Source organism: Balaenoptera borealis (assembly GCF_965194805.1).
Source record: "Balaenoptera borealis genome assembly, chromosome: 7".
Taxonomy (NCBI): domain Eukaryota; kingdom Metazoa; phylum Chordata; class Mammalia; order Artiodactyla; family Balaenopteridae; genus Balaenoptera; species Balaenoptera borealis.
This window is the reverse complement of record NC_138864.1, coordinates 18,628,884-18,644,482: the sequence shown is the minus strand read 5'-3', so window position 1 is coordinate 18,644,482 and position 15,599 is coordinate 18,628,884. Positions and strand designations below refer to the sequence as shown.

Genomic DNA, 15,599 nt, shown 5'->3' with positions numbered 1-15,599 from the left:
TTTACATTGTTACATACTTAGTAAAGCACTAAAGCCAATAACTAAGAGCTGATTCTCGTGACCAGCGGCAACCTTCTACCCTGATGTGTGTTTGATTGTATGCACCCCTTCAGCAAAGTCACAGATATACTGACCTCCCTCCCCTCCTCTGCAGAACAGTTTCTCAGAGCTACTGAGAGTCAGCCTCCCAGGCTATGGTCCTCAGTAAGACACTGAATAAACTCAACTTATCTTGTGCATTTTTTTCCAGTTGACAACTACAAGAGGCCTACTGCACTTTTGCTGGCTTTCTTGGATGCCCACTGTTGTCACGAGAACAAGTCCCAGCTGGTCAGTGTGTGACTTGAATGTGCCGTGGGGTCAGAATGTGAGAGCAAAAACCTTGGTCTCAGCAATAGAGCCACGCTTCCCTCTGGGACTGTATGGATGGAGTCCAGGGTCTGGACCCCCTCTCTGGTCCCTGCTGGGCGGGGTGGGCGGGGGACACCTGCTCTTCATGCTGACATTGCTGAGCGGTCCTCTGCTCATTTACCCGTCACACTGTCATCTGATGTTAGTGCCTCTAGTAAGCCTTGCTCAGGATGACTCTGAAGTCATCTTGTCCCTTTAGGGGGACTTACGTGACATTCAATTGCACAGGTGAACCCAGGGCCTCCATGACTCTGTTCTCTGTCACCCACATCTGCACTCTGTCCATGTCACTGGGTTTAGGGGATCGGATCTTGTGTCACCCATCTATACTGAGAAAATGAAACCAAAAAGTACCAGCCTCAGTAAATCACAGATCATGGAAGAGCATGGGTGGTTGGTGGAATGTCAGGAATTATCTTAGTGCTGCAAGGAGTCCTGTCTGCTCTGTCCTCCAGAACAGGGTCCTGAGCGTGGATGGAGGAGCAGCATCTGAATACTCTGGGCGTAAGTTTCCCAACTCACATAGGAGCTAATTGGAGGAACTGCATACAGAAATAATGGGGAACCCAGACCCACAGCCTAGGAGTATGTTTGATAACAATCACATGCGTGTGTAGAAGGATATTTTCTTCCATTGGCTGTTGCCCTTTGAAAGTGAGCAAAGTTGGTTGTGGTTTAACTGTTCTTATTTCCTTGTGACACCCCATCTACCCCTTGCACAGTCCCAACCAGCAGGGGCCGGTTTGACTTTGAGCATTTTCCACGAATCAACCACATTCGACAGAGCACACAAACAAAAGAAGCCTGAGAAAATGAAACACCACCAGCCATACCAGCGCCCTCCTGCCACTCACGCTGTCACCCTCACCACCACCGCCCTCCCGTCTCCGCACCTCTCAGGCCAGGGCAGCCCAGGGCTAGTTGGGAAAGGAAGTTGCTGAGAAGTTGGAAACCACAGGAGGCACTGCCCAGCAGGGCCCTGGCGGTGAAATCAGCTGCACAAAACTTTCAGAGATTTGCAGGTTTCCCCTCTTGGCTTCTATGCTTTACCAATGCAGAAATAGTTCCAAATCTGTAAGAGGAGGGCCATGTATCTGGGCTAAAGAGGTTCGATCAATTTCAGGAGAATCAGGGAGTTGATCTAAATTAGATTTCACCTTTCTGGTATCTGGTTGCTCTTATTTTCTTTCCAAAAGGGAATTTCTACTTCCTTTCTCAAAGAACCTGTTTAGCAGATACTAAAAGTTGATGATTAACAAACAAACAAACAAACAAAAAAGAGCTTTCCAATTTTAAATGATACATTGGTTTATTTCTGATACATAAAATGTTTTACTTTAAAAGGAATCATTAGAGGAACTTCCCTGGTGGCGCAGTGGTTAAGAATCCACCTGCCAGCGCAGGGGACACATTCGAGCCCTGGTCCGGGAAGATCCCACATGCCACGGAGCAACTAAGCCCGTGTACCACAGCTACTGAGCCCGCATGCCACAACTACTGAAGCCCGCGCACCTAGAGCTTGTGCTCCTCAACAAGAGAAGCCACCGCAATGAGAAGCCCACGCACGGCAATGAAGAGTAGCCCCTGTTCGTGGCAACTAGAAAAAGCCCACGCACAGCAACGATGACCCAATGCAGCCAAAAATAAATAAATAAACAAACAAATAAATAAATACATTTATTTTAAAAAATAAAAATATAAAAGGAGTCATTAGAGAAAATAGAAAAATATACAAGTTTTTTTTCACCCACCTATCATGCATCAAACATTTTGTTTTATGCCTGTGCCTAGAGAAATACACAGACACACATATAAATGAGCATCTTACTTGTTAGTATTATTACTCAATAGAAAAAATGATCAAAGGACATGAACAAATATTGCACAGAAAAAGAAATATAAATAGACTTTGCCTATTTGAAGAGTTGTTTATCCTCACTAGTCAGAGAAAAGCAAATTAAAACCACGATGAGATACTATCTTTCAACTGTCGGATCAGCAAAATCCTGACCTTTGACAGCACTCTCCTGGGATTCACCTACATTGTGGTACAATTGCAGACCCGGCCCATGTGGATTCTGGCGCTACTCCTTTTTTAACCTTGGGCATTTTTCCCAGTCTCTCTGGGACCTAGTCTTTCCATTAGTGAAATGAACATCATACTTGAAACAAGAAAACTGCCTACAGAATTCCTGATGCTTACTAAGTGGTCGGCACATGCTGTTATTCAAACCGACAAACAAAAGTAAGAAAGCAAACAGAAAATTAGCCTAACAGAGCATGACAAAGATCATGCACTTACCCAGACAAGTTTTCATGGCTAACGAAAATGTGGAGTTTCTAGCCTTTTGGCTGAATTAGGTCATCTTGGTATAGTCCCTCCGGTTGTCTCTTATTACTCAGAATTGCTAATTGACAGTTATATAGGACTTTGATTTTTTTAAAAAAGGGGAAATCAAGTATTACTTAACCGTAGGCTGCTTGATTGACAGAATTTCATTCGAAGAGTGAAGTTGAAGAGAGAAAGAATTCCAAAACAGTGAGAATTCATAATGGGGAAAACTTTGAGAATTATTGTCTGACTTTTCCCTTTTTTATAGTTGAGAAGTGTATGGAGTACTCTAGTTCTATAAAGTCTATTGAGCCTTGAGTGTTTTAATGTGGAACTATACAAATCTTCACCTAACTTTTGCATTGCACACCTGTGGATGCATCCTTTTGCTCTGATATTTATTTCATCCAGCAAAGTCTCCTGGACTTTAGCCACAGAAATCCTGTTAGTAGGTGGGAAGTTGGCATTAACCTCTTCCCAGCCTAGGAACAATGAAAGGAAATGTGGACAGGGAAAGAGGCAGTTGGCTTTACCACTTCTTAGCCTGAGAAGGAAAATTTCCTGTTTTAATTGAAAGTAAAAGTAACCTGTTTCTATTCTAGCAGCAACTAACGTAGAAGTTAAGAGCAGAGCTCCAGTATCCAGACTGCTGGTGTTCAAATTCCCAGCTCTGTTTCTTATTAGCTGTTTTACTTTGGGGACCCTCCTTAGACCTCTCTGCCTCAGTTTCCCCATCTATAGAAAAGATTGAATTGCACATGTCTTATAGGCTTCTTGTGAGAATTAAATAAGTTAATAGGTACCTAGACCAGTACCAGAAAGCAATATTCCAGCATTTGCTATTATTGCTTCATTAGGATGTTAGTCATTAAATTTGTAAATTGCTCTGGAAATCTGAAAGTATTTAACTTGAACACTTTCTTATAAAGATGGATAAACTAGGCAACATGACGTGGTCAAGAAGAAATGACACAGCTGGTTAAAACAAACCAAGTAGCCGAGGCTCTAACAACAGGGGTGTGATGTGGAACCTCTGGTCCAGGGTTCCTCCCCCAATACCACATGGCAGCCGCGCTGTAGTGGAAAAGGACTGGACCAAAAGGATGTATGTCTTCCTCCCACCTCAGAAATGCACCTGGACACATAAGAGGCTTCCACAGGGAGATTCTGAGGACCTCAGGGCCTCTTGAGTCTAGGGGAGGAGCTGTGGTGTCAGGATGCTCAGAACACCATCCACTGTCCTGCTCTGCCTGAGAATCTCAGTCCAATTCATTACACCCCCCAAAAGGGCAGTTACAAATCTAGACACACTCACAGAGTAAGGCAGGATTTCCATGGTGTTGACAGCGAAGGGAGCAGCTATGGTGATTCCAGAGTATGTACATGAGGAGAAGACAGGTGCACTCACAAGTCCTTTAGAAATTTCTCACTGATGCCTTGAAGGATGTCTTTAGTAAAGAAGCAGTGCATGTTTTGTTTTCTTTTCATTTGTTTTGCTTTGTTTTCCCAGTTGAAAGTGTGTTGGGAAAGCTAAAAGATACGAGGTAACAAAATACAGGCTCTGAGATCAGAGAGACCTGGTTCTAAATGACTCTTACTTACAAAATAGTGGTGATGGGCAGATAACTTCATCTCTTCTATCTGTAAACTGTGGGCTACAACTGTTCCTTCCTCCAAGGGCTCTTAGAGGATTAATGGGTTTACCTGGTGAACAGTAGAAACTGAGTCCCTGTTTCATCCACATCTAACCCATCTGCAGGGAATGAGATTACAGATGACTCTTGGTGGTTCGGTGTATGTGTGGAATCTACTATTTTTACAGCAGAGCTACCAACAGTAGATGCTAATGTTGCTGAGGCCTCGCATGGACCAAGCATCATTAACTCATCTAATCCTTATGCTCCAGGAGACAGGGTGCTGTAACTTCATTACACAGACGATGGCACTGAGAGTTCAAATAGCTGCCTGAGGTCACACAGATACTAATACAGACCCAGGCTTCAAACCCAAGTTCTCAGGGCTCAGAGTCTGTGTGCTTCACCCTGCACCCGATGTCCCTCTGGTGTCAGTGCAGTTCTCATGGGGTTAATGTGAGGATCAGGAGTCAGTGCCTGTGAGACACTAGTACAGATCTGAGCACACACAGTGCAGGTCACGCTGGCTGTTACACTGTCATCACAGGAACGTCCCAAACCAGTGAGTCTGAATCTGATGACCTTTGAAAGAGAAGGAACCCGGGCACCTTCGTTTGGCGGTGGGTCCCGTGGGAGCCAGTGCCCCAAAGAAAGCACCATAACCAGCATCTCAGGGAAAGACTCAGAAATGCGGTGTGACCATGATTACAACCAGTGCTGGATTTGATAGCTCGGTTGTCATGCTGTTTCTTACCTTGGTTAGATTTCATGAAATTAAAATACACAGACAAAAGTGGACTTTTGATTTCTTTTTTTATTTTTTGTGTCTCTTATGAAAATCCAAGGACAGGATTCAAGTGGCAAAGCTGGCGGCCCCAGGGTGGGTGGCAGGGAGGGTGGGGGCCGTGGTCTGGGTGGAGGCACTGAGGGAGGAGAGGGGAGCTGCCCGCTGTGCGCCCTCAGGAGGCACGAGGACTCGGGGGCAGGAGGAGCTGGTGCGGTTGTGGGGACAGTGGTGGGAGAGGCTCCCCTGGGCCAGCCCTGGGCCCTGCCCCCGAGTGATGGCACAATTCCCTGTCACGGAGTCAAACTGTCTGCTTGCCCAGTGCTTTGAAAAGCCCTTACACAATAATGGCACACAGAAGAATACGCATGTGAACTGACATAACCCAAACCCAGAAAGGAAGCCCAGCTAGATCCTCAGCAGACACTTTCAGAGACAAGAGATGATGAAGGAAAGGTGACCCCTTTGTGGTCCCCTCTGTCACGAGCTCTTCCCGTGGCCGCAGACGGCTGTTCTCCTACACACACAGCAGGCGACGATGACAAAGTAGACCGAGCTCTTGAGGAGGAGAAGGAGGTAGGTGTAGTAGGCACTGGTGTTCATGAGCTGCAGCTGCAGGGAATCTAGGAGAAGTCATCTTGGTTAGTTTTGCCTGTTCTTTTGAGAGGATAAAACAGTGATGGGGGAACGCGTCGCAGTTAGAAGCATCAGTGAGATTCCTATGAGGGGTACAAATCAGGGAAACCTGCTGGTGTTCACAGTGGGGTGGTTGGGGGCTTAGTAAAGAGAACATTGCACAAAATGGAATAAACTGTTTAATCCAAATTCTCTGAAACTTTAGGATCTCATGCCTCAGTCACCTGTATTTTCTTTCACATCTCTCACTGTGGCTAGGATGTTATTAGGTAATGGCACTTCCTCTCCTATCAAGGTTTCGAAGACATATATGATGTCAAGAAATAATTACCAACAATGATGACGGGCCTGACTTGGCTCCTCAATGGACCACAAGGCTGAGTCCGTTCCTGAGGAAATTTCCCTTTTCCACACTTTATTTCATAGAGCCAGAACTCCAGAATCACCAGCACTTGGTGTGGAAAGGGATCTCAGGAGGTGATGTGCTCATAACTCAATGCCTTCAGTCAGGTCAGGTGTTAGCTGAGTTCCAGGCCCCCTGGTACGGGGAACGGAAGAGGGACCAGCAGGGCCAGAGCCAGTGCTTCTAAATTCACTTAGAACCTTCATGTAGGGAGAAAGGGCCACCAACTAGTACTGATTCTGTGCCAGCTAAATGGATACCCTATGGGAGATATTCCACATATGTGACCTTATGTCTGCAATAACTGAGTAGGGTGTAATTGTTCCCTATTGGCAGATGACGACTGTAGTCCTCAGAAAATGTAAGGAATTTACCCATATTCATGCAACTAGTAGTGAAAGAACTGGGGTTAAAGTCCAGTCTGTGATAGCGGAAGCCCAGGCTCTTACACCCCTGCCCACTCGGTCTCAGGGCTTTGGCTTTGGGATTCTTGCTCTATATTTATATCTTAGAGGAGGGATAGAGAACTGAGTAAGTGTATGAACCGATGATTCAGATGAGCTGGGTTGACTCCCCAGATAGAGCTGTGTGGCTTCGTACAAGGGACTTAATTAATTGTAGCTCATTGCCCTCATCTGTAAAGTGAGGGGAAAATATTGTATCACCTCCTAGGAGTATTATAAGGAGTAAACAGAATAGGCAGGCAAGACACAGCACAACACCTGTGTATACGAAGCTCTCGGTAAGTGTCAGTTCATATATTAGCTACTAGCAAGGGCTAAAACTTAAAAAAAAAAAATCTACAAACAACTTGATATCACGTTTCCCTAGTCATTAGAAACACAAGCCACACAAGTGGAGGAAATCCACTGTTGAAATAATTCAGAACCTATCACTGCACCCCCTAATTTAGAGTCATGTCACACCAAAACCAGCATTTACTGTGTTAAGATGACTCCTAGGAAATGATGATAGATTTACTTAAAATATCACATCTATTTCTGCAGCATCCAGGCATTCTGGTTTTTCTACCTTAAACCAAGGAAGTTCAAAAGTTAAATTTAGCCAGAGGAAAAAATATGTGCTGTAGCATGACATAAAGGCAAACCTAGACAAAAACTTACCACTTCTTTTTTTCACGCAGGCATGTGTAGTGACCTCTACAAGAAATAAGAGCAAGTATTAGTGAATTGTTTATATCCATTATTTGACAGTGTGCATCACTGTGTGTGTCTCTGGATAGACAGACTGATAGAATCTGCCGAGAGAGGAGAGAATCATTAAAAATAAGAGCCCTACAATCTGAGAATAGATGGTCTGATTCAATGTAATTCAGTAGATCTAGTTCATATACTGTTTTCTGTATCCAAGGATGTTCAAGTTCATGAAGGGTGCATTTTTGTTCTTCTTTATTACAACTGGAGGGTAGTATCCAAGACCATCTTGGTTTCCTTCTGTGTTCGCCTCTCCTACGCCCCAAAGTGTTCAGGAAATACTGTCAGAAGACAAATCGTCAGAAAAAGCGGCTGCTCTACATCTTCAGCGCCCACTGCTGACATGAAGGGATGCTCCCAAAATGTATGCATCCAATCCCAGAATCTACAACCAAATCTCATGTTTGAAGGAGTCTGGCTTAGGTAAATTTCCCATCAAAAAAAAAAAAGCAGTCAAACCTTTCCAAATCACACATACCCCCAGTATCCCCAACTCATGTACGTGATTTTCTGCAGTTGTGGAGTTTGTGGACGTCAGGATAACAATATAAATGAGGCTAATAGCTAGTGAGTGATTATTACTGTGCCAGGTACTTGCTTAAATACTTCATATGCATTATCTCCTTTAACTCCCCAGTGACACTGGAGTGAGTTGTATTTGGGGGTATTCCACGGTACAAAAGAGGAATAAAGATTAGAGGATAAGTCATATCAGTGATGACAGAGTGCATTCAAAGGATGGTCATGGGGGATTAAATGAGATAGAGTAGGTGGGAAGAACTTTGTAAAAAATAATCCATAGAAATACAGAGAAATTAATGTATAGAGAGACAACATAATTCCACCATGGTGGACACTGAAAACGTCTTCTTTTCCAGAGATCTTAATTATTCTTAACAAATGAAATATTTATTACAGGAGCTCAGCATTTCAGTTCAATTCTTTCCAGGATAGAGAGATAGACCAAATCATATTTCTAGTTAATATGATAACCTGAGGTGAAGGTTGTATTTATCTACAATGAAAAAAAAAGGCAAACATCCATACAAAAACAAAATTTCTTTAAAAAAAATAATAGACTGTTGGATGGAGGAAATCAGAGACACAGAGGTTGTTTGGTTTACCCTTTTTCTCCTACATTCATACAAAAACAAAATTTCTTAAAAAAAAAATAGACTGTTGGATGGAGGAAATCAGAGACACAGAGGTTGTTTGGTTTATCCTTTTTCTCCTAGATGTGCTTTTGTACATATGATATGGTTCTAGTTTATGACATGGTTCAGGGAGACCTCTATTTGGTTTGCTCTAAAAAATGGGTTCAAGGTACAAGTATCCCCTATTTTTCAAAAGTTTACGCCACTTCGCTTTTACGAAAGACCTACATTAGTACCTGTTTTTGCTAACAGAAAGAAATCTGAAGAGGATTTTCACTTTTACAAGAAAAGGCTAAAAGCAAAAATAGCATTTAGTGCTTGTTTTGCAGCCAGCCATGATAGAGGCAGCGGGCACTCCAGCAACAAGGACAGCACCGCCAAGGGACTACATCAGCATTTCAGCATCAAGCTGCCATAGCTCTGAACTGTATCTGTGAGCATCTGTGCCTTATATCCATTTACTTTGCGCATCTGTTAGCAAGATCTGCCTTAAGATGATTGCTTCTTCGCTTTATGCCTTTCAGCTTAGGAAAGGTTTCAGAGGAACAATCTACTTTCAGGTAGAGGGTAAACCTGTGTTACTTTGGGGTAAATCCCAAGAAGGAAAATGTTAGTACACTCATGTTAGGTGTTAAAATATACTTAAGAACTGACTTTAATATGTCTTAAAAACCTCTTTCTTTTCCTTTCAGCGAATTTATTTATTATAAGATAAATAAAAATCACTTATCACCATACATTGATTGAGGTAAAAACAATAGCATAAAAAGTTTTCATCATAAAATTTGTGTGAATACCCTAAGTTCTCTTCCTCAATCAAGAACTTGGACCAGATTACTTTTATGAGCCTTCAAGATCACTTCATTGATTTGTGCTTCCATGTTATATTTTTATCTTTCATTAAGACAACAAAAACAACAACCAACAAAAACTTCTATGAAACAGCATTAGGAATTTAGTGTAGAATGACATTGACAGAAATGCCCTCATTCGCTTTGTTGCACTGAGAAGCCCATGGGAGACATTTATTTCAGAAATTAAGTGCCAAGTAAAACACATTATGAACTGGAACTTCTCTCCTTTATGATCATCATCACCATGGAACTTATCATTCTTGTTTTTCCCTGATCACTAGCAAAATCAAAACCTAATAGGACCTTTACACCCAAGGTTATGTTAAACTTACACTTTGCGTATTTGCTTCCCCTCTGTTTCTTAGCTGTAGAAATAGAAATTTAGGGTTGTTTTTGTAATCTTACTCTAGTTAGTTTGAGAAAAGCATATCAATAAATACAACGAATGCATGAATAAAAACATCAGTGTTATGGTTTGGAAAGCAAGCGTTTTCACTGACGTTATTTCATTTGCTCTTTATCGCAGCCTCAGGACAAAGCCAAGGCAAGTGCTCCAATGTAATTTGATCATTGGATGAACTCACGATCTGAGAAGATAAAGACTTGCTTCAGAAATTCAGACTGCTACACACCAAAATCTCTGCACAGTTTTGTTTTATGCTTGGTTGCCACTGCTTAAAAAGTTTTCCTAACCACACAGAAAATAACTGATACAAAATGATTTCTTCTGATGGGCACTCTGGGTCCTTTGGTCTGTTAGGTGAATACTCAGGTCATTAAGTCCCGAGTCCAGTGAGTTACAGGACCACTGCCAGGGCCAAGGTACAGCCAGCCCTCTGCCCACACTGTGTGGATATGTAAAGCATCTGCATCAAAGGGACTCCTTTGGGACATCATGCCTGAATCATGAGAGACCCTGAGTGATTAGGAAGTGAGTATATTCTCTTTACTGTAGTGCACCCTCCTGGGACAGTAATTCACCCGAATGTGTTCATCCACACATCCCTCCAGGCCCGGCACGTGCTAGGGCTGCAATAAAAGTTTCTTGAGAGGCATTTACCAATGGCAAGAAATACATTCATTATGTAAAATGGGAGTAAGTCTGTACACTTTAGGCTCACCCAATCTTCAATTGCAAAATTTTAGCTTAAGTGGTAGATAAAACACAAACCTCAAAAACCTAAGACCATAATAAACATGTAGCAGTAATTATTCTACATTCTGTTGAGCCATGATCTGGCTTCCTCATACGAACACCATTTTGTCATTTAGTAACTCATTATTTCTGTGTTATACTTTGAGTAAAGTAAGAGTGAAGTGAGAGGGACTTTGCTTGCTGAGTAGAACCTTCTTGAAAGATGTGTAATTGTTCTTATTTCCTGATCAAGTAAGATCATCAAAAATGGAATCTCTCTTTGTGCATTTATTATGTGCTAAATTGATAGGTACTTTGACATGCTTTGTTTCATTTAATCTATACAGCAACCCTAAAATACATCATTGCGACCTTTATATTTCAGATGATAAAACTGAGCTGAAAAAGCTTCAGTAAACTTTTTTTTTTTTATGTTTCAAAGCCAATACAATTTTAATTTTGTGGGGAAATAGCAGGACATTTATGCTACCATTAAATGTAACAACATTTAACAATTTATATTTGTTTTTCATTAATGCTTGATCATAAAGGTGGGGTATTTTCTTTGAAAAAAAGAATCATGGGAGGTTATGTTTCTTTATAATCACATACCTTTGTTAATTGAAGGGAAAAGAATCTCTTGATCAATTCCTCTTTTATTATTCTCGTGTTTGACGATACATACGTGTTCATTATCCATTGACTTTTTAGTCACGGTCAGCCAGCTGAATTTCATGTATGTATCATTAGTCTTGATGATATTTCCCTGCTGGGATTCCAGAACTATGTTACCATTCTTTTCTTTCCAATAGACCTTAATAACATCAGGGAAAAAATTCTCGAGAAGGCAAAGATGTGTTCCAGCCTCATGGAGGTTTATTTCATCAATCGAAGGAAGAAATATAGTGGGCTTGGGAGACATGTCTACATCAAGTCTTCTATCTGTAGGGGATAATGGAATAGAATTGAAAAGAATTATTAGAGAAACATAAATAGTGTGTGGTTTGGAACAACCTAGCTTATAGTAAAAGGAAGAAAAGCTTCCATTGAATTAGTTCTCATCATGGCCTTTCATCCACAGTAGATGTCTAGGTACTTATTATTGCTCTTATTTTCAATGGGAAGAGATGATCAAGAGATTATATAACCTGTCCAAAGTCACAGCTGTTCAGGAGCAGAGGCTGGCTCGCACCTTGGCTTTGGTTCCTTCTCCACTTGCTAAGTTGGAATATGACTTAAAACTGCCCCATATCAATGCTTGGAACATTCAAGAACAAATTTATTTTCTTAAATCTCTTTTGTTCTATCATAGTGGAGCCTGTTTTAAGGGGAATGAGAGTGGGTGGTAGGGTTGGGGGAGAAGACCATGTAACTTTGATGGTCTCTCTACAGGTAAGAATCTTTGGTCACTTCTAAGCTATTTCCCTTTCCTGTCCTGTGTTTTGTAACACGCTCTCTTTGGCCGGTTAATACATTCTCACGTTCTGCATCTCTGTGGAACCTCATTCTTCATTTAACTGATTCAGGAATGCACCATATTTATCTTAATTCCTAAATAAATAAATGTCAGGAGGGGGTTATCATTTTAAAAACAATATACAGTTACTTGTATTACTGGGACTCTACCTCCACCTGTATTTGACAATCTATCAAGTTGAACTTTGAGCTTCAAATGTGGGTCCCATGCTCAGTTCTGAAGTGAAGAAGTTCTCCTTGTTGATTTCTAATTTTGTACAACTTCTCAATGTCACATCTGAACCACTCTAGATTTTTGAGGAGGGCAATATTAAAGTTGTACCTCCAAAACAGTGCCTTGAGTTTAGAAGTAAAACAGCAATACTTCCAATATTTCTATTAAAATATATTATTTTTGGAAATGCTTTTATATTTACCTTACCAAGTAATGCACTTACAGAATTTTGTTCCACTTTAGAAAATGTTCATCAAGAACACATTTTATTTTGGAATTTCATTTGAAGTTGAAGCATGACTAAGAAGGCACCATATTTTGACTTTTATTGTCTCCCCCCAAATTTGAGTCTACCCTGTTGGGCTGCTGAACTGTTTTCAAGCTCAAATATTTCTGTGTCTACGCCTGCTGAATAAAGAGTATATATAATTAGTGTAATGTTAAAAGTTATGGTTCCCGAGTTTTCTTGCAGACATAATGTCAAGATATGTACAAAAACATCACAGTTTGCAAAGGATGTCACTTGAATGCTGGAATGTTCTTGATTATACATTTATTGTTAATATAACAATTGAAATTATAAATGTTAGAACTCTTTCCAATTTGATCTTCAATTGAAACGCTAATGCTTTACTGATATTGTCTTTTGACAAGTTTGGATTTAGTTTAATAATTCAATGGGCAATTTCTTAAGAAATGAAGAACTGGATTTCCCCGTTGAGCAGAAAAGGAAAAATATTCTTGAGAATTTCTGCCTGTGTAGCCAAGTTCCTGATTTTTATACTAAATCAGTAAGCAAATAATGTTGATTTTTTACTCATACTGTAAATATAGTTAGTTCACAGTGTGCTTATTTTAATTTTATACATCTCAATTTTAGAGCAAATAATATTTGATTGATTATAATAATGACACTAAAAATTTCTCCAACTGTATATGTACTTTGTTGATCTTGATTTACATGTTCTATTTTGTCTTGTCACATTTTTAATCAAATAAATAATTACAGCTAATTTATATTTAAATAAGAATTTCAAATTTATGACATTTCTAACTACATTTAATTGACTTTACATCTCGACCATTTTCTGTATGAATTTAATTTTTTTCCTTATAAACATGAGTATGAAACTCAAACTTATTGGCTATAAATTTTAGAGGCAATAAATATTGGTGTAGAGATAATAGCAATTGAGATAAAGGATTAAGATTTATTTTCTTGTTCTATGTACCTAAAGTGTTCATAATCTATGTTTACAAACATAGAACAACAACAGAAATGAAAAACAGACACATTTTAATCTCATTTTTCTTGCTAAGTGAGGAAAAAGTCCGCTAAAGAGAAAAAAGTATGTCTAAATTCAATCTTTTTGTGTGAGTGGACAGTAAGATAACTTTTCATTTGAGCAGTTAGAAGTACAACTGTATTCACTGGAGAATATCTGTTCTCTTAATATTATAGGTTGCAAATAACTCTATACTGGACACAATTCTCTTGGAATAAGTTGTAGGTACACCTATCCAGCACCTATGATGAGTTAGCCAATGTGCAAAGTACTTTATTCACACTGTCTCATTCAACTCCAACACAACCCCTGCTCGATACATACTGTTATCCCATTTATGGATTAGGAAACTGAGGCCAGAGAATCATCTCCAAGTTCACATAAGCAGTAAGTGATGGACCTGGAGCTCCAGCTCAGCCTGATGCCAAAGCCCAGGCTCCTTGACAACACCCTTTCACCATCAGAAAAGTAATACGTCAACTCACAAAACTTACCTGTAATAACAAACTTCAGCCTTGGGTCAAACATTTTCATAATAATTACATACGTATGAGCACTTTGTATAAGTCCACAAGGACACAAAGCTAATTCCTATCACAGCATATGCACAGTGTTATCTGTGCTGTCCTTTACTATACAGATTTGTTTAAAAATCCTTCTAAGGTTTCTACATTTAAATACCATCACAGCCCTGTTTTTTCTAAAGATTCTTAACTATTACTCTAATTTTTTCTTCCCTCCCTCCAAAAACTTGAAAAAAATTGCATTCCTCTGATACCTACCTGTGACCACAAGTTTTGTCCCCGTGCCGAAAATTTTTATGTATTAACTCCACAGTGATTCAACCCATATCAAAAACTTTAGACTAATTTAGCTTCTCTGATTTCTTCAAATCCTAGTGGAACTATAACAGCCTGCTATTCAAGAGACCAGGGTTCTGTTCCTGGTTCTTTTTGCTCTTAACAAGTTCTGTGTCTGAGCTAATCAGGTAAACTAAAGCCTTTATTTATTTGAAAACAATGACGATAATGTAAATCAATTCAACATCCCTACCAGTGCTGAAGTGAGGCCAAAATAAAACAAGATCTGAAAAGCAATTTGATTAAAAGTGCTACAGAAATGAGATTATAATAATTATTATTATCATTATCATTTTATTAGGAATTTGTAATGATTGTGTGGTCCAATATGACATTTTAACCTCATGGGACCAAGTCATGCCCTCACCACTAGAAATTCAGTATCTGGGGGTTGCAGTTGGATCTGTGGCAATCAAGCAGGAAGACTGATTCCCTGGTTTGCTGTGCTCTGATATATCTGGAATTTTCAAAGCCTTCATCATAGGAAATGTGCCTTTTACACACCCAATTAATAGGCAATAATCTATCTTGTCTTATCCCCTGCATATCTATGGTTAAGAAAATCAAAGGGAACACTGGTTAAATATATGTAATCCGTATATGGGACTACTTAACTTGTGTTGTCCAAAACAAATGGCTTTTCCCCAATCAACAGCATAATCTATTGGCATCCGAAGTTTTACCAGAAATTTCAGCCTCAATCTGACTTCTCTCCAGCTCAAGCTCAGAGTTCAGCTTGCAACTCCTGGCAGTGGACCTTCAAGGCAGGATGACTAGAGAAATGGCAGGATGCCTGGTCCTCAAATCCTATTATTGTCACCTTGGATCACGAAAACTTGCCGGATGTTATCTGCTGAGGGTCACCATCCGAATGACATTAAATGTTATGGTGCCGTATCATCAATGCACTGGGAGTATAAACTGGGTTGGCTTAAAGACCATTTCTTCCATTTTATGGAATGGATATTGAAGTCAATGTCCATGCTTTACATCACTTTCCTCCTTCAAAACTGCATTGAAGTCTTTTTCTAATTTTATGGTGGGAGAACATATCATATTTGAAAATTTGGTGTGCTTCATTTTATCAGTTAACAAAGGGTATGTATTCTACTACATTTTCCCCTACCTTCTTTTTTCTTTTTTTGTTCACTTCTTTTTACTGAGATATAACTGACACGTAACTCTCCTACATTTGAGCATAAAATC

General features: G+C 40.0%; 1 gene segment (V, D, J or C); it reads right to left on the bottom strand.

Annotated features, from left to right (window-relative positions):
• Positions 1-4: 4 nt before the first annotated feature.
• Positions 5-15,341, bottom strand: LOC309632385 (T cell receptor gamma constant 1-like). The segment is given in 3 exons: positions 11,170-15,341; positions 7,325-7,360; positions 5-5,784 (listed from the first exon to the last, which is right to left on the bottom strand).
• Between the last annotated feature and the right edge of the window lie 258 nt (positions 15,342-15,599).